Source organism: Pseudonaja textilis, chromosome 8 (genome assembly GCF_049901715.1).
Source record: "Pseudonaja textilis isolate UNSWEBS1 chromosome 8, rPseTex1.2, whole genome shotgun sequence".
Classification (NCBI taxonomy): Eukaryota; Metazoa; Chordata; class Lepidosauria; order Squamata; family Elapidae; genus Pseudonaja; species Pseudonaja textilis.
Genome location: NC_141997.1, coordinates 30423418 through 30445621, shown reverse-complemented (window position 1 = coordinate 30445621; position 22204 = coordinate 30423418). Strand labels below are relative to the sequence as shown.

At 39.6% G+C, this 22204-nt stretch overlaps 1 protein-coding gene across 3 annotated transcripts in view; it reads left to right on the top strand.

The window, feature by feature from the left end:
- Positions 1–22204, top strand: part of FGF14 (fibroblast growth factor 14) — a 321475-nt gene that overhangs the window by 265451 nt on the left and 33820 nt on the right. The window lies entirely within an intron of this gene.

Genomic DNA, 22204 nt, shown 5'->3' with positions numbered 1-22204 from the left:
CTCCAGAGCCACAGATTTTTCCACTCCTGTCCACTCTAATGGTTCCTGCTTCCCTACCAACGAGCAGGAACCAGCCACTCATCCATCAAGGTCCCGCTCCCGCCACAAATCTGGAGATCTCTCAATTGGTGGTGTTCCTCGTTAATCTGGAAGGGACTCCTTTTCAGGGTACCAGACAGGCTAGTGATAACCACCGATGCCAGCCTCCTGGGTTGGGGTTCCCATATGCAGGGCCAGATAGCTCAGGACCTTGGTCAGAGCAGGCCCTTCACATAAATTGGCTAGAGCTCAGAGCTATTTGTCTGGCTCTCAAGCATTTCAGGCACTCAGTGACCAGCTCTCATGTTCTAGTCCTTATGGACAACATGGCCGCCATGGCTCATGTCAACCGGCAGGGGGGATGAGGTCCAGAGCCCTCATGGGAGAGGCTCTATGGTTGGGGTTATGGGCAGAGCAACACCTGTTGTCGATCTCGGCAGACCACCTCTCCGGGATCAACAACTCCCAGGCCGACTGGCTCAGCAGGAGCCTAGTCAACCAGGCAGAATGGTCTATTCCTCCTTCTCTATTGAGGGACCTTTCCCTCAGATTCGGAATGCCGGAGGTGGATCTTCTCCACTCCTCAAAACACCCAGGTCACCAGATTCTTCACCAGGTTTCCTTGCCAGGGAGCGGAGGGGACCAATGCCCTTCGGTGCAGATGGCCCAAAAGTCTCCTCTATGCCTTTCCCCTGCTCCCATCAGTCCGGCAGTAATTCGGAAGATGTTGGAGGAATGAGCGGAGCTCCTCCTCCTGGCACCCTATTGGCCAAGGACACCCTGTTTTACGGACCTGGTCAACCTGTTGGTGGCTTCTCCTTGGAGGATCCCTGCCCATCTAATCTCCCTTCATCAGGGGATTCTGCTCTACCCGGAGCCCCAGTGGCTCAAGCTGACCACGTGGCACTTGAGCGGCAGTGGCTAGAGGTGGCTGATCTTCCTGAAAGGGTCATCATCACTATCCTGGCATCTCGCAAACCTCCCACAAGGCGCATCTATGATGCCACCTGGAAGGCCCTTCCCGATGGTGCCTTAGGGAGGGTCTCTCTCTCCCACTTTAGCCAAGTTGGCAGAGGTTCTTAGATTCCTTCAGCATGATCTGGAGAAAGGTTTGGCCGCCAACACCTTACGCAGGCAGGTTGAGGCCCTTTCCTCGGTTCTTTCATGGGGTTTGCTTCCTTCCTTATCCCATCACCCTTCAGTCAGGAGGTTTTCAAAAGGGGCTTCCAACCTGCACCCTCCGGCGGTTCACAGATATCCTTCCTGGGATCTTCATGTGGTCCTTTATGCCCTTACAAACCCCTCTTTTGAACCCCTTAGAACATTGTCTCTCTGTTTCCTGACTCTGAAGGTAGTCTTCCCCGTTTCCATCACTTCAGCCAGGCGGGTATCCGAGCTTGCTGCTCTTTCCATCAGACAGGACCTTTGTTTCTTTCACGATGATAGGGTTGTCCTCAGTCTGGACCCCTCACTTATTCCAAGGATTAACACCTGTTTCACAGGTCCAAGGACATTATGTTGCCTGGCTTCTGCCCCCTGCTGCACCATGACTTAGAGCAGCAGTGGCACTCGCTAGACATAGGTAGGGCTTTTAGAATATACATTAAGTGCACTTCCTCCTTCAGGAAGTCTGAAGCCATTTTGTTTCCTTTTCCCTTCTCACCTGGGGCACAAGGCCTCTTCTCCTACTATTAGCAGGTGGGTCAGATCTTGCATTGAGCAGGCCTACAAAGCTGCAGCCCTTCCAGTTCCTTGAGGTCTGAAGGTGCACTCTACCAGAAACGCGGCCACTTCGGCTGCCTGGGCGACCCAAGCACCCTTGGAGGAGATTTGTTGTGCGGCCACGTGGACATCTCCATCTCCTTTCATCAGATACTACCATCTGGATGTCTTTGCCTCGGCAACTGCAGCCTTCGGCAGATGGTTGCTTCAATGAGTGGTTCAACAGTTGGTGTGATGAGCCGGACAAGGACCCACCCGTGGACATGCAAGCTTTGGTATGTCTCATCCTGGGCTCTCAATGCAGCATGGAGGAGAATGGGCGTTGGTAGAAGTTACCCTGAATGCTCTTTCTATCTATGCTGTGAAAGAGCCCAGCCCCTCCCTTGATTTGTCCGGAGAGGGTAAGACATATTTCTGTATTCATTTATGCTTTCAGGGACACCTTTCAGTCTGTCAAGTATCTTCGCCAAAGCTGGGGTCTCTTCCGGGGGCTGGTTTTTATATCTTAGTACAGACTCAGCTAAATGATGTCATAGGACAGCCAAATGATGTCACCCATTCTGGGCTCTCTAGCAGCATAGATAGAAAGGGCGTTCAGGGTAACTTCTACCAACGCCCAATTTCTTTGACACAATCTGTTTATAACCTTGTTTGCTTCTAGGTGTTCACATACTTGTTGCTTGGTTATCTTTTGCAAGATCTTCCCGGGTACTGATGTCGTGCTGATTGGTCTGTAATTTCATGGATCTGGTTTTTTGTCCACCCCCCCTTTTTTTTTTGAAGATGAGGACTACATCAGCTCTTTTCCAGTCCTCAAGTAGTTCCCTGGTGATCCAAGAACTTTGAAAGATAAGTTTCAATGGTTCTGAAATCACATCTACCACTTCCTTTAAAACTCTGGGATGTAGTCCATGAGGATCTGTTGATTTAAATCTACCTAGAGCTGACAGGTATTCTCTTATTTTATTTTTGCATATTTTGATTTTCATTCCTAATCTGTCATTAGTGGTTCTGTTTTTGGTAAGTTGAGTAGTGTTTTCTTTTTGCATGAAGACAGTTGCCAAGCAGTTTTGCTTTCTCTTTACTGTCTATTAATTTTGTTGCCATCTTCTCCCATTAGCTGACTGATTGTTCCTTGATTTTTTTTCTTGTTTTTTATGTGTCGAAAGAAAGTTTTTTTTAATTTCTTTTGACATTTGTTGCAAGTCTTAGCTTTCCTAACTTTATCTTTGTGAGTTCGAGTTGGCATTCTGCCTTAGTTATCTTTCCTTTTTTTTTTTAACTTGTCCTTTTTTTTTTAGGTGGTCTAAGAGTTCTTTGTGCAACCATGCTGTTTTTTTCTTAATTTTCTTGTTCTTCTATTTTAGTGGTATTGAACTGGACTGGGCTTTTTTTATCATGTATTTCAGAGTTTCCCAGGCTTCTTGAGTTGATTTGCACTTTAAGATTTTCATCTATGGGATATTTCCCAAGATGTCTTCAAATTTGTTAAAATCAGCTCTAGTTGCCATCTCTAACTTTTGGGCAACAAAGTTGTCAACAAAGTTGGTCAGAATGTGTTTGATCTCCCAAATGTTGCAGAGTGTGTCTCCCAGTTGATGTTAGAGTAGTTAAAGTCCCCCATTATTACTGTGCTGTGTTTCCTACATACATTGGCTAACAGATTACAAAAAGTTCATCTATTTCTTCTGCTTGGTTGGTTGGCCTGTAGTATACACCTCTGACAATGTCATTCTTTTTTTCCTTTCATGTTGATCCATATGCATTCTAGGATGCTTTCATCCTTTGCCGTGTGCATCTCTGTAGAGAAAAAGTTATCTTTAACATATAATGCAACTCCACCTCCTCTTTTGTTAAATCGGTTTCCTTTGAATAGTTTCTATCTTTCTATCAGTACATACCAGTCATGAGTTTCATTCCACCAAGTTTCTGAAATGGCAACTATATCATATTTGCCCTCATGTGCTAGTATTGCTGTACTTCGGTATTTGTGTACCAGTATATGTGTTTGAATGTTCATTAATTGTACTGACAAATAATCTAGCTGCATGTACAAACAATACAATACAAGAATAGATTTTGGCAGAAACAGCTATTGTAAACAGAGCTGTTACAAGAGTGGAAGCTCAGTCTGTTCACAGGCAGTTCACATTAAGGACTCCCATCAGCCCCTGCTGTTCTTGTATCTGCCAAACTATATCTGAAAACATTTCATATTCAGTAAGAACTTGTCCACCGCTATATCCATTTACCCAGCAGATGGGAAACAGACCTAATTCGAAATAAAGTATTCTGAGTATTCAATAATTTTGTAGTTACAATGGTGCATTCTCTGTGACAAATTGTACTAAGAAAAGGATGATTTACTTTTTTTATTTCATCAATGTTTTATACGCTATGACAGTGGTGACTAACCTTTTTGGGCTCCTGTGCTGAAAATTGCGCTCGTGTTCACACACCAGCACCCAGAAGGCAATGCGGGTGGGGGCCCCCATGCCCCTTGTGCATGTGCACGCAACCCCCATCAGGAGCCTCTGCGCATGTGCATGCAATTCCCCTCCTCGCCATGCATCTTTGCGCATACAGGCGTGGCCCCTCGTGCACCCTCCACAGATGTGCGCCAGATACCTGACAATCAGCTGGCGGGCGGCGTGCATGCATGCGCAGTAGACCTGCTCTGGGCGAGGACTCGCGTGCTAGCAGTAATGGCTCTGTGTGCCACTTCCGGCACGCATGCCATAGGTTTGCCATCACGGCCTTGTGATTGAAAGATATAGATATTTATATTTATATAGCAAATACTATTTACTTTCCTTCTTATCATCTTTTACTGGTTGAAACAGTGCATCAGAGGTCAACAGTTTTTGAACCAAAGTACCTAAATGGGTCAACTTACAGAATGCATCCAAATTCTGGGACCTATGACTCCCATGGAACTGAAATTTGGCTAATTTGGTAAACATTTTATTAGATAAAATGAGCAGTTCATTACATAATACAAAATGTCATAAAAACATGTCCTGTGCTGTTGCTTGAGTGGACTCTATTGTTCAACATGGGCTATTTTTCAAGGTAGACACATCTCTGAAAGTCTCCCAACTTTCCCAATAAAGACAATACATTAGAAATTCTTTCATTGTTGAAGGCATTGAGGAATTTGGTGAGGAAATATCTGTGACAGGATGACCCCAACATGTCATCGATTATGCAATATTATCAGGTTGAAAATATTAGGTCATAAAATTTTGTCTCTTTTACTTTTGAAAAGCGTATGTGAAGGGATGACATAAAAATTAGTGAATAAATCCATGTTCTCTCTATTGCATATTTAATTTTAGACCCCTGTGTTGTGATATCTCATAGGTAGCCGCTGTTGAATGAAAAGTAAAACTATCAGAATCAGAATAACAGAATTGGAAGGGACTTTAGAGGTCTTCTCGTCCAACCTCCAGTGAGAGAAAGGAATTCATAGAAAAGCCTCATTTTTATAAGGCTATTCTAGAAACTTATCCCAGGATGCAAAAAAATATGTACAGTATCACTCACCTACCCCTTTCTGAATTCCACAAATTAACAGAATGGAAAAACATTTATCATTCAATCATTAATTGAATTGAATTGAATTGAATTCTTTATTGGCCAAGTGTGATTGGACACACAAGGAATTTGTCTTGGTGCAGATGTTCTCAGCATATATAAAAGATACATTCGTCAAGAGTCAAGAATCATAAGGTACAACACTTAATAATAGTCATAAGGTACAATAAGCAATCAAATCATATTAGAAAACAGTCAATATAAATCGTAAGGATACCAGCGACTAAGTCACAGACAAAGTTATAATATATTCTTGTGAAATAAAGTTCATCTGCTAACAGTATAAAAACTGTAATACATGAACCGAGGAAGCGTGCAAGTCAGCATACATAACTTCTTAGTTTCCATTAAGTAAAGAAAAAAAACCCAACTTCAGCAAGTTTTTTTTTTTTAAAAAAAACACCTCAGTCACATCCTTGACATTTCCCCTTGTAAGTTAGACTTTTAAAATCTCTAAATTAAACACACTGGGAAGAGAAATAGGACGTGGAAGAAACTGGTTTAAGTTGCTGCAGAAGAGTTATTAGGACACTAATCTAAAAATCAATGTTCTGTGTGCACATGGAAAGCAATAGGCTGGTAAAAGTTTAGATCTTCCAGTTAGAAATGTTCGTGATCACATTAATTATAGCAAGCTTAGCAAACAGTGATTACAACTATGTCTCACCTCATTCTGTAGTTTAACTAGATGTAGAGTAACTCTGTGGAAATATGTGTGGAAATTTCAAAAGAGTTTATACGTGGTGTAAGATGCAGGGAGCATGAAAATCCATTTTTACCTCCTATGGGTAGATTCTTGAAGATGGTGCTATAAAATGATAATTCTATTCAGCCCCAGTACAAGATTGGAAAATGTGGAGGGAGATGGTTCATTGTTGAGAACAGGACACAGTTGAATGCATCATTATCTTCATTCCTGAAATATCTGACTATAGGTAGTCCTCAACTTACAACAGTTCATTTAATAACCATCCAAAGTTACAACTGCAATGAAAAATGTAACTTATTATTGTTTTTCCACAGTTATGACCTTTACAGCATCCCCGTGATCATATAATCAAAATTCAGATGCTTGGCAGCTGATTCATATTTATGACTGTTTCTGTGTCCCAAGATCACGTGTGGTGGATGACCTTTTATGATCTTCTGACAAGCAAAATCAATGGGGAAGCTAGATTCACTTGACAGCCGGGTTACTAACCTATAAAATGCAGTGTTTCATTTAACAACTATGGAAAGAAAGGTTGTAAAATGTGCCAAAACTCGCTTAACAAGTGTCTCACTTAACAACAGAAATTTTGGGCTCAATTGTGGTCATAAGTCGAGGACAACCTGTATTCATAATCCAAGAAAGATTAAAGCTGTTTTTTTTAATAACCCTTTCTGATCCTGAATGCTACTGATGAAAAGATGACCAGGTCTAAATGCAAACACAGTTCCATTCTGTTAAGAATTTTCAGCTCCTTCTACTGTCTATGAAATATAGAGTCTTACACCCTTACACCATTATTATGTTGCTATTTTGATTTGAGAAAATTTCAAATGTTAGGTTGCTTCTGTCAAAAAGTATTTATATTTCTGTAAGACTAAAGAATAAGCTAGACATGATATCTGAAAGCAGTGATGTTTCAGAAGGAAAAAACAACAGCATCTACCAGATCTATATTTGACCAGAAACACTGCCTCAAGTTGAATGGGTGAGTCCAGATAGAGGGCCAGGCAATTTGGGGTGGGAAAATGTCAAGAAAGGAATTACCGGCGCCTTTTTTGTGGTTATATTATCTGTCCTTAACTATATTTGGCGCCCACTCATGCCTATGATTAGTAATGAGAGTGGTAAGTTTGGAGGCAGAATCAGAATAAAATTGATACCGAAAAAAAACAAAACCTTATCCTTTTGATAATTCATCATTTTTCATCTGAAAAATAGAATAACAGGGACCTGTTTTAGAAAGTTGTCATGAGCATGAATGAGTTAAAAAGAACACAACGTGTATTACTAAGTGGTAAAAATTAAATGTATGACATATAAATGTGAATATTAATTTTACCTCTGTGAAATTGCACCCTGATATTAGAGGTTCCAATTTGGAAAGAGCAAACAAAAGTCTCCTTCCTTCCTTCCTTCCTTCCTTTTTCCCTCCCTCCCTATAGCAACAGTAACCTCAGTAATAACAACAAGCCAATCAAAACAGTTCAAAGGCAGACCATGACTCAGGAGTAGCTGAACAAACAACATCCACACAAATTTGAATCATATAAAAAATGGCATTTAAAGGCCAATGCTCTGACGGACTAGCACAATCCAAAGTGCACTGACGATGTCTCCTCGAATGGCGATGAAACGTTTGCAACCAAATTGCCAAGCTCGGAGCTCAGGCCAACAGCCCAAATATTAAGATTTATTTGGAAAGCATTTCTTGGACAACAAAACCTGGGTTGCACAATTTCACTTAACTTTATTTAGAATTAAAATTTCAGTTTAGTGTGTCCATGTTGGTTATAGCTGGTTTGTGGATTTTTTAAAATGTTCACTTAATATAACATTTTTAAACAAAGTTTACTGACTTCTTTTCTGCATACAAACATTATGCAATAACCTGCCACTTCCCCCCCCCCCAATATAATTGTCAAAGAGTAATTCCATGCTCCTTCATAATAGAAGTGCACAACTTCTGTGATTCCGCTTCTCGTAATGAAATCCTTATTAATATTTATAGCTGTGCATACATGCAGATTACATTATTTCCCAGCACATTAATACTGAAAGTAAAGGGATACCTAATACATTTCCCTCACTCTAGAATACTTTTGTTATTCAAACTTCCATCCAAGATTCTTATCTTCATTAATGAATTTAAACCTTTTTTTTTAATGGAGCTTCTTTTGTCCAGACATTTTGTACCTTTTGCCAATGTATGACATTTAGTCCCTTTTGCCAATACATTAATAGTGATTTGTAATAGCACATTATTTTCTTCACTAATCTTATAATGCACACAAGTGCAATAAGTCACAGTGAGTAGAAACGTTGTGTCCCTAGCAAGGCTGGAACATGCATATTGAATCAGTAATATGTGATTAAGAGTGGGAAATATAATAAAACTATTTCAGATAGTCTTCTAAATAAAGCTCACAAAAGTTTCCAGCATGCATTTTTTTTACTAGCCTTCTATAAATCTTGTTTATGTTTATTCAACAATCACAGAGAATGCATAAAGTTATAATCTACAGGCTAACAACAAAAGCAACAATAATTGAGGTGCTGCATAGAACATTTATTTATTTACTTTATAACACACTTTCCATCCAATAAATACTGAGCTTGGAGATGTCTGAAATCTGCTTTAAGCAGAGCAGAGGACCAACCCTAAAAAATGGCAAAATGGCTATTCAACTTATGTAAGCTAGAGCCAAAGTCACAATGATGTCAAATCAACAACATGAAATTAAATGCAAACTGATACCACTACAACACAGCCAACAAAGGTACACACCTCATCTTTTGTATCTTTTATGATTTGTGTATATATATATATCCTATATATCTATATAGGATATAATTAAACTGGTGGCATGCTATTTGTTTGAAAAGAAAAAGAAAAAAGAAAGACATCAATATTCCTCTTTCCTATATGCAGAGTGTACAACTAATTTGTTTATATTTAAATCAGACCTACCTTTAAAAGAGAAAAAGCAAATGAAGATTAAATATACAGAGTATTTATACATAGAACAAACTTTTAAATAGGCCTCCAGTAGAGACTTCCATGAAAAATGCTTGTTCAAATAAGGAAGATGTTACTTCTTGAGTTCATGAAGAATGGGTTTCTTTATGTCTTTGGAAATTATAAGTGTATATAATCTCAATTTATGTTAGTTTACTCACCATTCAAAGCAAGTCAAATTAAGTAATAACAAAAACAAAACTGATATGTGGGAGAATATCCAACTAAAAGGAGCCATTTCAGCACAGGATACATCTCATGAAACAAGATGTAAATTTGGAGCATCACAACTCCAACAATTATCTGTATCCCTCCATGCAGATTATTTGTATCTATAGTGTACTCTACATGTTCTGAACATATTATTTGTCCCTTATTGGTTTCTCGGTTTCTTGTTTTATGAAACTTAAGCCATTCTAATGAATTTATGGAGTTAAAAAAGCAAGAAAACACATGTGAAACATTTATAATCCTGTTTGAACAATGCTTTTATATTTCATGGTTGCATTACTCAATGCAGTATTTTATTGATACAGTACACTCTGCCAAGCCTCAGAAATGCTAGTTCAGTTATCTATGTGTTCCTGCTGGGTATTTTTTCCCCCGACATATTGTCCCATGAAGTAAATGAACAACTCATGCAGGCATCTCCCTTGCTACTTCATTTCAGTGTATTTTCTTAAAATCTTTCATATATGATCAACATTACACTAGTAATGGGAGAGAATCCCAAAATGTAAAAGAATTGAAGATTGTACAGGTAACATTTTTCAATCATCTATTTTGTTGAACTCTCTCTATTCAGTTTTCCCTGAAAAACTGCAATTCAAATGATACTTGTAAAACACACATTTCAGCCATTAAAATCCATCAGTGGAAAATGCCTTCTTTTCCTCAAAGGATAAGATGTCTAGAAAAAGTAAAATAAAATAATTAAAAAAGGATTTGTCATTATACCTAAGTAGTCCTGAAGGAGTCTTGCTAGTCTTTTGGTGCAAAGATCCTTGAATCCAATGAACAGTGAATAATCCCATTGAAACCTTACTTTAAAAACATTAAATTAAGCTGTTCTGCTTGCAGAAATAACTTGGATCTGGTAGTCCTTATTCATTTGGGGAAAAACAGGAAAGATTCAGAGGAAAACATTTTGCAGAGAACACACTGTAATAGAGATAGGTGAAAGCTTTTGATGGACACTAACATACAGGGATCAATTTATAATGCAAAATAGCCTCTTTCTACATTTCAGTAGGACTAGCTTTTATAAAAGAAGTTAGAGTTATATGCCTTTTCCATTAATAGTACTAGTTGTGAGGATACTAAGGCATATCACATATTGTATATAGCGCCCAAAACAGAAAATAGGACAACCATAAAACATATTCCACCTGGAAGTTGAATATTTCCCATAAACTATAAGCCTAGTACCGTGATGGTGAACCTATGGCATGCGTGCTGCAGGTGGCATGCAGAGCCATTTGTGTGGTCACGTGAACCCCAGCCTAACTTACCTGCACCGTGCATGTGTGTTCCTCCCAGCTGATTTTTGGCCCATTTGAGGCCTTTTTTGGCCTCCCAGAGGCTTGAGGGAAGCCTCTGTAGCCTTTGGAAACCAAAAACCAGGCCTATTTTGTCATTTCCAGTATTTCCGGAAATACTGGAAGTGATGAAACAGGTTCATTTTTCGGCCTCCAAAGGCTGCAGAGGCTTCCCCTTGAGCCTCTGGGAGGCCGAAAAAGGGCGAAAATGGGCCGAAAATCAGCTGGAAGGTACACACATGCACAGTGCAGGTAAGGGAGTGGCAGGGGGGTGATCGTACATGCATGCGCAGGGGGAATGGGGGGGCGCATACATTGCCTTCTGGGTGCTGGCCACATGTGTGCACATATGCAATTTTTGACACAGGAGCTCAAAAAGGTTAGCCACCGCTGGCCTAGTCGATCATAAAAAACATGCAGGATTTTTTAATAATTAGCAGTATGTATCATAAGCTCTGATTACAAAATGTCCAAGAACACAGAAAGACACTTGGAAGACTTATGGGGTGTGCTTTTAAAAGTGGAAAGTGTTCATGAAAAGTGTGAGGAAGCTATCTAGGAAAGATTTGGAAATGTTTTAGCCCAATTCTGTGGGATATGAGTATTCTCTAGCATCAGAAGTCTAGGTTGATTAAACATTGTTGTATTCTCTTTTTTACTGAAGAATTAAATAATGCAAACTGCTCTCCTTTTGGCATTCCTTTAAGACCAAGAATAAAATGCATATCATTAAAGGATAATTTTATATTTTTTTAAAACCTAATAATAGATCAAATGATTTTCAAGACAGGTGAATCTTATTTTGGAAATCAACACTATTGACTACAGTTTATATGTTTTTCAGAGTTTCTGGATGGAGTGGCACATAAATCATATTTAAACAAATATATAAATTAACATCTAAAAAACAAGCAGTGATTTGCATTGCTAGTCTTCCAGTCCATTCAAATCAATCTTTTATCATTACTGTATTAGAACAATCTCATTCCATACTTATTGTAAGGACAACAAATTAAGTCCTTCTATTTATGGAACTGATTTGAATTTGAATTTTTATCTTGCTCATAAAAATAGTTGTAGGGAGAGAAGGAGAGAAGTGAGGAGAAGATTAGTTCTAGTCCCCTTGTGTGGGGGTTAGTTTTTGTATGGTGGTTGGCTGTGTGGTGTGGTGTGGTTTGGGCGCTGTGTGTTGGAATATGAAGCTTTTTGGATAACTGTTATAGAGAAAGACGTCAAGCAGCCATTTCTTTTCCACTTTTCCTAGTGTTGTGATGCTGCATTGTGTCCTGGCCCTTCTGAAGAGGATCTGGACACAGCTTCTTTTGTGTGCAGTGGGGTGGTTACTTACAAAGCTGAAGATCTGGTCTGTGTGCATGCTTTTGTAGTAGACACAGGTTTCCAGTTCTCCGTTGTCTAATCTCCTTATGTCAGTGTCGAGGAATGGGAATCTGTTGTCTGTTTCTTCTTTGCATGTAAATTTGATCCCAGGGAAGATGTTATTGAGTAGATGGTATGTTTCCTCAATTTGGGAGCATTTGATGATGATGACGGTGATGATGCATCAATGTAGCGTGTCCCGAATTTTGGATAGTGGGTAGAGCTATGGATTCAAGTCGTTGCATGACTGCTTCTACTATTAGGCTTGATATGGGTGATCGCATCGGGGTATCTTGTATTTGCTTATAGTTCCCATTGAACTTGAAGTAATTAGAATATATAGGAAATTGGAACTGGCTCTTGTTTCCTTTCAAACAGTGATTTCAAACACCAATGGATTAGGTTGGCTGCCTTATTCCCTCGATTCCACCCCATTGGGTTAAGGTTAGAGTCTCTGTGAATATATGTACCCAATGCTGTAATCACAACACTATGTCAGTTGATCATAGTGGGCAAAACTTTTTCAGGTGAGCTTTAACATCAGTGATGGGCAAAAAGGAACAAGAACCTGGAACTGAATATGTCTATGGGAATTCTCAGTTATCCAGGTCGTGGTTGTCCCAAAGGTGCTTTTCAAGAGGCAACCGGCCGCTCTGTTTTTTCTTTGAAGACATTTCGCTTGTCATCTAAGAAGCTTCTTCAGCTTTGACCGGATGGTGGGGAATGGAAGGATTTAATAGTGCGGGAGTATGAAAGGATTTCCAGAAAATAACTGCAGGCTACAGGAACCATTTGTGCTTCAGTTTGAGATGCAAACAACACAGACTCATCCCCAACATCCTGAGCCTGTGTTCAACAGCGAAGGAACACAAGGCAGAGAAAAACATCCTGCAGAAAACACAGTTCCACAACACAGTCATTTCAGCAGTTCCAAGAAGGCTCCACACCCTCAGGTGACCCTGAGGACTCAGACAAACCTCCAGGTGCCCTCAACAACTCTCTAAAAAGAATGCAAATGACCAGCTGTCCGTGAGGACCATCCAGTCAGAGCTGAAGAAGCTTATTGACTGGGAAGCAAAACGTATTCAAAGAAAAAGCAAGAAAAGTCCAGTTGCCTCTTGAAAAAGCACCTTTGCGACTGGAACTGAATAGTGGATCATCGTTTGCCTTTGCTGCCCATAATCCATGTTTAAACCACATGGCTTAAATAAAAGCGAAGTAAATGAAGTAAAAAAACAAAATAAAAATCATCTTCCGAATTATCATGATACTGCTGTTCTTTTTGTCAACTTTTCCAGCATATTGGTCATCATATGGAAATAAATCTTTTCCTGCTTTCCAGCATCTACTATTTGTCTGGACACAATAACAGGAAAAACTGTTATATTCCAATGTGTTATAAAGGTTATCAAAAACAAAACCTTCTTAAAGGCCTACTCTAATGACCTGAGTTGGTGTGATTGTTAACATAGAGCAGTCAATATATAGTTGTCATGTACCTTACGTTATGCAGGCAGAACTGATTGGATAAATCATTAAGGGACATCATAATATGAAGGCATCTTTCTCTCAACAGGCAACCATATCTGGTTTAAAGATAAAGACCTGTAGAGAAGGAAAATAGTGACCAGACTCCCCTATCAATGTAGCTTGAATTTTCGAGAATAATGAAACATGGATAGGATGAGATTTGTCTTCGTAGTTTATAATATACACTGTTCTATTGCAATTATAAATGATGATTAATCATAAACAGAGTTTTTAAGACCAGCTTCCAAAACCAGGTGCAGTTAGGTGCAGTAGTAATCATTTATGATCCAACATAAATTAGGAGGTTGATTATAGCTCAAGAAGAGAGTTTTATGATTGTTGTGTAGGATGCTCAAGACTTAATTCCTGGTGTCTGCAAATTGTTATGCAAATCTATCTGAAACTCAGAGAACTAGTCATCATTGGCAATCCTGGGTTAAATAGAGCAACGAGATAAAACATAGAATGACAGTGTCTCTCTCTCACACACCCCCTCTCACACACACAGAAGCAAACAACCCCCACATCTCTATACTACAGCAAAAAATAAGGTAAGTTATTCAAAATTATATTTACAAAGTATTTAATATTCTCGTCTTTTCTACTTGTATTTTTTATTGAAGATTTTACCCCCTTTTTTAATGGGAAAAGGAGTAGTACGTAACAAGGGTTGCACCTGACAATGTCTTTCGGCTAGGAGAATCAACTTCTGCATCATCCCCTGTCTTCTTTGTAATGTGTTTTTAGAAGATCAAGGAATTGCCAAGAGACGGCCTATGTGGAGGTTATGTTGTAGCCATAAGGGAGACGAGAACAAGCAAATTTCAACCCTGGATTCACTATATATGAAACATGGCATTTCAAACCTTTGTGACTGGTGAAGGAAGCATTGCATGTTTCAGTAAAAAGGATATAAAGTTGATAACAGGATTTTAAGCTTAGAGCTCATCTTGTTTATTTGTCTGTTAAAATATATCATCTGCATGTGGCCTATTCTCAAAGGCTCGGAGTGTCTAGCTGTCAAAAAACTGCACCCCCTCGAAGGTAGATAAACCCACATATAATATAAATGGGATTAACAAGAATAATAGACCTGACATTCCCACCCCTGCCTTCAGTTTTGTTCTAACCCAGATATTAACTTAGAACAGCAGGCTCAGATAGCTTACTGGTGAGTTTGTTTTCCCATTGCTAATGCTGCTCCAAAATGGTCGTCTCCTATTGACGAGTTTAATGGGCATTCTGCAGCAGGAGAATGTGGTTTTAGGAAGATTTACATCAGTGTCACACAGAGACCCCAATATGAATATTACTCCTTTAGTTCTTCAAGCAGCATGTAAACTAAATTTGGAAAGCTATAAAGGCAAATCAGATAGAGAATTCCTCAGAATAAACACAATTAAATAGAAGTCTCAGAAGGCAGGTTAAATCCAGTTTTCCATAAATTGCATTGCAGACATTTAAAAGCCTACAAAAAAATTATGATCCTAAACCTTTATGACTATTTTCTTTAAAGATGTAAAGAATTTTCTCATGAAGAAAGAAGGAATTCTGGAAATTGACAGTCCTCCTCTCCTTTTGGCTTTATGGTGAACCAGAATTAGCTTGTTAAGTAAACTAATGAAATAGGAAATATCACTCTTCATATCTTTACTTTTCCTATTCAGTCTGGATTCATTATACAGTATATTCTGTAGGCAGAAAACATTTTCTGCAAACAATGGGACGTGAGGCTCAAGATTTGCTTTGTATATAGTTTATGAAAGAAGAAAAAAAATCCCACTGTTCCAGTGTCAACATTTCAGTAAGGCAGAGAACAAAGGCTTATTTACTTATTCATGCAAAAGAAATCAAAGGCAATTGAACTCAAACAAGGTTTTTTGTCACGTCTATCACCGCTATATGGCTTGATCTATAAGAATACTTGTGGAGAGCTAAAGACATGGGTGTGAATAGCCAATGTTAAATAATCTTTTGGTCACTTTGTGTACAATTCTGTCCTCCAAATGCCTTTGGAGGGAAGGGAAAGGAGGGAGAGAGAGAGAGAGAGAAAGAGAGAGAGAGAGATGCTTATGTGGCTGCTGTCTTCCCCTCCCACCCCTTCACTCAAATGCTGCTTGATAGCTAGAGCTTATTTAAGGAGAGTTTTCTGTAACTCAGGCACCTTCCTTTCACAGTAATGATGACCACTAAATTACAGCTAATCCTTTGACTCAAAATGGGATTAAGCCAGTTCACCGAAGATAGGTCTGTCAGCACGTATTTTGCAGAAGGGACACTCCTATCTCCTGTGTCCAAAAATTTGTACTTCTAAGCAACAGTGGCTACTAGTACAACAAGAACGAGAGAGGAATTATTGCTTTCCTGTGCAATGTAGGAGAATATCTGAATGGTGGCTGGATGTTATTAATAGAGAATTTGTTGTATACTGCCTGGAAAAAAATATTTTACAATACAGATAAAAGTGCTGAAAATATTATCACAATTGAGCCCCCCAAATTTCGGTTCCTAAGCGAGACATTTGTTAAGTGAATTTTACTTCATTTTACAACCTTTCTTGCCACAGTTGTTAAGTGAATCACTGCAGTTGTTAAGTTAGTATAACATGGTTGTTAAGTGAATCTGGCTTCCCCATTAACATCGCTTGTCAGAAGGATACAAAAGGTGATCACATGATCTCAGCAACCGTCATAAATTGGAGTCAGTCGCCAAGCAGCTGAACTTTGATCACATGACCAAGGGGATGCCACAATGGTTGTAAGTGGGGGAAATGGTCATAAGCCACTTTTTTCAGTGCCGTTGTAACTTTGAACAGTCACTAAACGAACTGTTGTAAGTCGAGGACCACCTGTATTATGTGAGCTGCACTGGTTTCCAGTAGGCTTCTAGGTGCAATGCAAGTGCTGTCGCTGCCTTTGAAGCCCTACAAGATACAGAACCCTGTTACTTGTAGTACCATCTGTTCCTGATGATTTGGGGCCATCCTCACAGCTCTGATGTCTCCAGTGAAACAAGAAGGAGGCTATTTCATAGAGCCAGGAGCAGTGGTGGTAGTCTACCGGTTCAGCCAAGCCAGTAGTGGCGATGATCAGGGGAGACCAAACCTGTTCTCTCTGCTGCTCTGTTGTTGGGCCTACCCACCCGCCTGGGCTCCCATACTCACCTTTACCTCCTGATTTTGGTGCAGCTGCGTTGCGCCACACAGCAGAATGCCACGCGGCAGCTGCTGAAGCCGACCAGGAGAGTGCAGGTTTGCAGGAGGTGAGTGGGAATGCCTCTATGCCTACACAAACGCCTCTGCACTTGAGCAAAGTGTGCGTTTGGCATGTGCTCACATGCAAAGTGTGTGCACGCGTGCAAAGCACGCCCACCAAGCCACCCCTACCGAACCAAAACTTTTTGAATCCCGCCACTGGCCAGGAGCCTTCTCTGGCAGGACCCAAGAACAAGAGCAGATCTCCTCTGCGAGGCTCCTGCTCTTAGGAATAGCTTCCACAATGAGATTTGGATGGTGTTCACCCTGTTGGCCATTTGGAAGATTCTGAAAAATTGATTCTTTTCCCAGGTGTTGAGCTGGCATACAGCAGGTATGTGTTTCACTTTAGTGGACTTTTTGAACGTGCATTGAATTACGCTTTTAATTGCTTGTTTTGTCTTTTTATACTGTGTTTCTTATGGGACGTTGTTGCCATTAGCTGCTAAAATTCATCTGTCTAAGATAGGTAGCCATATACATTTGCTAGCAAAACCAAACCAAAATAAAACAGTGTGAAGCTGTACACTTCAGGGTTCCCATATTGTTTATTTATTCATTTTCTGAGCTACCTTTCTGGAGTTCTCCTTTTATTAATTTGTGGCAGCTATTGGAACCAAATTTGGTGAGTTGGTTTCAGCCAGCTGTGCTCTGAGTTAATTATTGCTTCCTGGTTTCTGAAGGATGTTTATTTAACTCGGTAGTTTATCATATGTATACTTCTCCTACAGTAATGCTTCCTTCACTGATGCAAAGCAACAGTGACATCCACTGGCTGGCTGCTTTAAGCGCTATAAATTTGCTTCATTGACCATTAGATGAAATGCTTAATATAAAAGTTACATTAGCTGGGGATAATGTTGAAAATTATTACACATTGTGTGCACATGGAAGAATACACGCATCCCTTTTCAACGTCATTATGCCTAATTACCTGATATGAATATATCTTTTTCCTTGGTAGCTCATTTGTTGGAATTTGATAGTTATACTGGGGAAAAACAGTAGTAGAGAATTTGTTTTAAGATAAGAATTGACAAATGCAAAATTGAGTTTACTCAAGACTATTATTCAGAGAGATATACTCTTACATATTGTGGGTTTAAACAACAGATATTATGCATACCACCAGCATCCTAGAAATGAGGTAACCGATACTTCAGAGAATGATCAGTAAAACCAACCATGTAATATTTGAGCTTTCAGACTTTAAACTCTGACATAAAATATTAACGAAGGCTGAGGCATTATACAGCTTTCTGTATAAAGTCTGGAGTAAATAAATTCCATATTATATTATGGAATTTATTTATTGGTTTTGCAACTTAAAACATGATTTAACACTCAAAATGACTTCCAATATTTTTGCTTATATATTTTCCCCTTCTTAATTATTTGACACTTTAATATTGCACCACCTTTAAACTTCTTAAAAGATGAAGACTGGGCCCTTAATTGTTTTTGAAAATCGTATAAATTAGATAGTTTTCTCATCAACAGCCATCTTTGTCAATATATGTATCTTTTTTAATCTTCTTCCTGTTTCTTATAGGCCATGGTAGTTCAAGGATTAGATTATTGTCTGGTGAGCATTTCCAGGGCACTGCCTCCTGTTCCTTCCCCCATAAGTAGGATGCGATATTGATTGAGTTGAATTTCAGCAGTATTTTATTAAACTTTAATTGGTGTTTACTGCACCCATTTTCTTCTATTTTCAGTTTATGCCTGCCTGAGTCATTGTCTGTGACTCTAGTACTGTCATGATAAAGTTATAAATTGAAGCATGGTCCTGATTTAAAATAGGCTATATAATCCCCTAGATTTTATACGGTGGTTCTTGATTTTACTGTGGATAATTTTGTAATTATCAGTCTCATCACCCAATCAACCTTTTTTCACTGTAATTAAAGGAGTCCCTATAGATTTTATTCCGCTGTCAGTGCCAACTATAGGGGGCAGTCCTTATATCCGTTTCATGGGTTGTTGAGCAGGCACGGTCTGAAGATGTTTCTACTGTCATGTAGCCAGCATAATGACATGGAACTCTGTTACATTCCCACCAAAATGTAGTTATTTATCTACCTGCATTTGCATGCTTTTGAACTGCTTAGGTTGGCAGTAGCTAGAACGAGGACAGGAGCACTGAGCCATTGCACTGCAATTAAAAAGCTTTAAAAAGTTGAATTCAAAATTTTAATTTAGTAATTAAAAATTCTAATTTTATGCAATTTTTATTGGCCTCCTTATATTCTTATTGGTAGCACCATCTTAATTTCAAAGTCAAGAGTCTGGGACTACAATTTAACATGAACAGTTAGAGCAGGGGTGTCAAACTCAAGGCTTTGATCTGATCCACGGGGCCAGCCTGGTAATAGCAAAGGACTGGCCCACGGTGCCTCTGCTAGCGAAAATGGGGCATGGGCGGCTCCCATGCTGCCCATTTTTGGTCTGGACAGCCTCTTGCAGCACTCTGCTGGCCAAAACAGGATGCGTGGGAGACCACCCACCCTGTTTTGGCTGGCGGGATGTTGTAGGAGGCCGTCCAGGTGGAAAATGGGGTGTGTGGGGTTGCCTGTGGCCCCCCCCCATGCCCCATTTTGGCTGGCAGGGTGCTACAGGAGGGTGTTTATCCTGTCTCCCCTCCCCGGTCCACAGAGGACAACTACAATGCTGAGCCAGCCTCCCAAGAGATCCAGTTTGACACCACTGTGTTAGAATGCAGTAATATATGGGAATTACCCTGGGAAACAGAGCAACAAGACACAGCCAAGGGAATGGTTAGATAAAAGACAGCCTAGGTCACAGCAGGAATGAGGTTATAGTAAGAAGCTAAGAAGAGACACCCCTAGTTTCTTGGATTGTAGAGGTGAGGGAGTAGAGAAGTATTTTCGGACATGTAAGAATCTTGTAATGTAATCTTACAATTAAATAGAGTTAGCTAAACCGGTTGTGTTTCTGGTTTGATCTACTTAGTAAGGCTGACATAGAGCAACTTCAGAATCCCCTCTGAATATGAAATAAATAATCACTAATAAGGGGTATCAAAATGTAGCATTGCCTGCTCATCAGTACAAACAGTAGTAAGAGCTTCTACCTGACGCAAACCCCACTTCTGAAATGATCTGATTGTTTTATATTATTTATAAGATGACTCTGCCCTTATAGGAGAGATGGGCAGAATAGAAATTTGACCATATTCTGTGCCAATGAACGTGTCACCTTGTTTGATGAGGGTATGCTGATAGAGCTTGAATTCTGCAAATATAGATACATCTCAGTTATCCTGGAAATTAACTTCCTCAAAAGCATGAATGGTGCAAATATTCGGAAGGGTGGAAAAAAAACCTTATCCTTATTTTGCTCCAGGTGTTTCTTTGCCCCAGACTAGATAAGGAAGGAGAAAACATTGCTCTTGAGATTGATCAGAGGCATGGCTCTGATTGTTTATTGAAGTAACCCTAACCCTTGGAGGTGGACTGAATCAATTTGGCCAGGTGTAGTAGCGCAATCGTAACAACCTTTGCAACTGCTGATCTAAATATATTTATTTATGCACGGAACCCCCTCCTCCCCACCTCCACGCTGTGGCTATTGAATAAAATAGGTCATCTTTGGCAGGCCTGTTAACCCTGCAACTTTCAGGTTTCTTGAAAATTATCCTATTTATTTATTTATTCATTTGGGTATTCATGTAGTTTTTTTTTTTTAACTTAGCTCATATCAAAATGTTATATTTCTACTGTATGGAAATTACTACTCTGTGAGTGGAAGAATCAGTCAGTGAAGCTCAACTACATCTCTCTCCTTCCTCTGTGTCAAAGTTATTTAGTGCAGATAATTAAAATTTACTGAGAGAGATTACCTTCTGTGGAAACACACTTGAAAGCATACTTTAAAATTGATTTTCCAAACCCAAAGTAGAAAATAGGCAGCTGCTCAATTGTTCAGTACTTTATAGATGAGGTCATCTGTTTAATAAAATTGTCTTGGTATAAAAACTGGTTGGATTTTTCATTGAAAGGTGCTTCACAATCCATGAAGAATGCCAAGCCTTTTTTCCTTAAAAGAAAAAATAATAATAAAATTGGGCTCTTGATCTAATCAGATGATTGATTCTAATTCCAATTAAATGTAAAGGTGATCGATCATTTGGTCAATTTCTCTGCCATTTTTTTTCTTTTGCTGGTCAATACTCATAATAAAGATTACATCTTATATTTCTTCCCCCCCCCCCCCCCCCATGTATCCTTTATAAAGTAGAGGAACAGAAGTCTATGCAGTAAGGACTTTCACACTAGTAATTTATACTGTCATCCTTGTGGTAACATAAAGTCTGTCTGCATTAGTAATGCACATACTTTCACAATGATAGGTGGTTGCTAGTGTGCACATGACAATATTTCCTATACATTTGTATCTTTAAGATACTACAAAAAAGAGTATTTTAGCCAGCAACACAATCCTAAAATCCATGTTTTGGTTAGTTTCCATTAGATCACCTTCCATCAGCATAGAGATAATGTCAGTAATGAGGAAATAAGAGGAGACACATTTTAATCTAGTACTAGGTAAAGATAGAAAAGTGACATATTGGGACTTTCCCCCCCTTCACTAAACCAGGCGGGGGCGTGGCCAGTGCATGACACAACCAGCCCATGGGCCACGAGTTTGACTCTAACCCTGCCCTAGTCTATTCCGGGGAAGTCTCAGACCAACTTTGTTTGAAAATCTCCAGAGAAAACCCAAGCCGCCAAGAGACAGGCTGTTCGCATCTTAATAGTCTTTATGGTCATAAAATTCCTTCTTATTTTGAGTTTGGATCTAACTAAGGAAACCTCACCCATTGTTACTGGTCCTCCTTTGGCATTATGGAAAACAAATCTACACTATCTTCTTTGTGACTGCTGCTCAAGTATTGGAAAACCACTATCTTGTCTTCCCCCAGTTTTCTCTTGTGTAGGCTAAATATTTTCAGTTTTCTAAAACTATTCTTTATTTTGTTCCCCAGCATTGCCGGCTTTGTGGACCAGCGGGCAGGCGGGGGGGCAATGGATGTTTCTGCTCAAGCAGCCAGCAAACACATGCATGCACACAGCTCCGTTTGTGCAAACAGTGTGCATGTGAGCCTGCTGTGCTCATCCTCAGCTCCTACAAGTGAGGGATGTGCATGCACACACGGTCGCCAGCTGTTTCTGTGGCCCAGTTGCAATCTCCTAGCGGCCCACTAATGTGCTGTGGCCCACAGGTTGGGTACCTCTGTTTTATAGGATGCAGTCTTCAAGTCCCCTCTTTCTCTGTTGCTTTTCTCTGCATTCATTTCTTTTTTCCTTTGCACTCAGCATCTTCTTTTATTGTGGCAACCAAAACTAGATACAATATGCCAGGTATGGTCTGATCAGTATGGCATAGAGCAAAACTGT